The sequence below is a fragment of the Octopus bimaculoides genome, chromosome 1 (genome assembly GCF_001194135.2).
Source record: "Octopus bimaculoides isolate UCB-OBI-ISO-001 chromosome 1, ASM119413v2, whole genome shotgun sequence".
NCBI lineage: Eukaryota > Metazoa > Mollusca > Cephalopoda > Octopoda > Octopodidae > Octopus > Octopus bimaculoides.
The window spans coordinates 132,798,616-132,800,878 of NC_068981.1; the positions used below are offsets into that span (position 1 = coordinate 132,798,616).

At 37.5% G+C, this 2,263-nt stretch overlaps 1 protein-coding gene and 1 long non-coding RNA gene across 2 annotated transcripts in view; one reads left to right on the plus strand and one right to left on the minus strand.

Moving 5' to 3' along the window:
- LOC106870290 (paladin) overlaps positions 1–2,263 on the plus strand; it is a 141,597-nt gene that overhangs the window by 27,340 nt on the left and 111,994 nt on the right. The gene's annotated exons all lie outside the window — the stretch shown is intronic.
- Positions 7–2,263, minus strand: part of LOC128248755 (uncharacterized) — a 9,720-nt gene continuing 7,463 nt past the window's right edge. Inside the window, exon 3 of the long non-coding RNA XR_008264942.1 lies at positions 7–2,252. This is a non-coding gene — a long non-coding RNA (uncharacterized LOC128248755). The remainder of the gene's footprint in view (positions 2,253–2,263) is intronic.

A 2,263-nucleotide genomic window follows, 5' to 3' on the forward strand; every position in this document is an offset into this window, starting at 1 on the left:
GAAGGCTTCAGAATTTTACTCTATCACGTGACCTTATTAGGGGCCGTGATTGGTCAGTTTGCGTTCTGGCGGGAACGGTTCGAAGAAGTTGCCGATTCGAATAATGATCAGTCACGTGATGGACAAGGAATGGGTTCTCTACTACGCTCGCATTTATTTATATTTAAATGAGAAGATTGTATGTAATGGCGATAGTAGTTTGTATCTAATGGCGGGAGGTAGTTTCACTACATATATATATATATATATATATATATACACACATACATGGTGGGCTTCCGCACAGGTTTCTTCTACCAAATTCACTCACAAAGTATTGACCAGCCCTTGGCGAAAATAGAAAACACCCGCCAAGCTGCTAAATAAATGGGACTGAACCTTAAACTTCTTGATTGCAAAGCGAACGTCTTAACCACACAGCCATGCTGCGGTTATATTTATTTATTTATTTGTTCTTCTTTTTCCTCTCTTACTCTCAGAAATGGCTGATATTGTGGTTTATTACGTTAAACAAATCTACCCACTGCAGGTATATAATTAGAATAAACATGTTGGTTACTTAATCAATTAGTAAGTTGTACTTCGCAGTGAAACAATTGCATATAACTTACAACTGTTGTCTAAATATCGTCGAAGTGTGTCTTGTCTGGTATTTTTCTTACTCGCGTGCCATTTGCGCCTGCTTATGCTTTTGTTGCTTCTGTAAAGGAGGGTGAGTGGAAGCTGTAAAAAACGACTATGGTGGAGCATTTATGTTTGTTTAATTTTTTTGCGGTGGTGTATGTGTGTGTGTGCTGTGTGTATGCGTGTTGCGTGTATGCGGAAGAAAAACAGTCTGTGCATAACCGAGGCAAGGAGTGTTTTAACGATGACAAATAAGGACAGTCATATAACTGTATAGAAAATAGGCAAATCAATTGTAATCCTTATCTGACTTTTCTCTCTCTTTAACAAAGATCATCTCTAAATCAAATATAATCAGATCAATATACATTTACTGAAAGCAGTTAAGAACAATTCTGTTTTATTCTGTTAGTCAACACAGAACTGTTTTCATCAGGTATAAATAATAATAAAAAAAACATCTATATTATTTGAACGAATTTTTAAAAATAGCACCGTTGATTGAGACATCCATTAACGAACAGATGATGAACTCTATTAAACCTTATCTCAAGCAACACGAGGTAATCTCTACGTGGTTGCCCATCCCGTTAAAAATAGCAACCAACCGCCTTAAAAAAACGCCACCTCAAACCCCCGGATAATCAAGGCTGGAATGTCTTTGATAAATAAGGTCTATCTGATCAGGGTTAAGCTGGGATCTTTTCCCTTTGAACAGCACATCGAGAAAATAATTTTTTGTAACTAAACACTTTCAAACTTCGGACACTGGTAGAATGTGTCATATAAAACATCTTTTACTCTTAGTGGTGTTGAGAAAATTTTATATTTTCAAAGTTATTTCGTGTTAAAGTTGTTGTATTTCGGTAATTTCAACCAATCAATGGCGTGTATTCAGCTGAATAAAATTACAGCTGTTGTTTGCCAACAACAATTTCTGGCGGTCTACATTTCGTTTGTCACTGTTATTTATGACATATTTCATCTCAGTTACGTTTGTTTGAATAAACTAGTGTATCTGAAGCATGTTTACTTCATGACACCACCACAATCGTTCGTGTATTTCTACTGCTTTTAGTTTTTTTTTCCTGTTTTTCAGCTACTATTTTCGAAAAAGACATTTCCCCCACTCCAGTTTCTTCATTTTTCACATTTTTCCGTAACTCTAACTCTAACCCCAACCCTAAACCTAAAACCCTACCCTAACTCTAAAACCCTAACCCTAATCCTAAAACCCTAACCCTAACTTTAAAACCCTAATCCTAACGCTAAAACCCTAACCCTAACTCTAAAACCCTATCCCTAACCTTAAGACCCTAACCCTAACTCTAAAATGAGTTCATCATCGCTATAGTCGTCGTCGTCATCTACTACTACTACTACTACTACTACTACTACTACTACTACTACTACTACTACTATTACTGCTGCTGCTGCTACTGTTGTTGTTCGCGATTTAGGCACAAGGCCAGCGGTCTTGAAGGGAGAGTGTTAGCCGATACCATTGATCCCCATTACTTGACTGATACGTTTTTTTATCGGCCCCGGATGGATGAAAGGCAAAGTTGGCTTCGATTGAGGACTGGAAAAAGGACCTGAAGGACAGGGTCCTGGCTCGAGACCATATCCTATCAAAAAA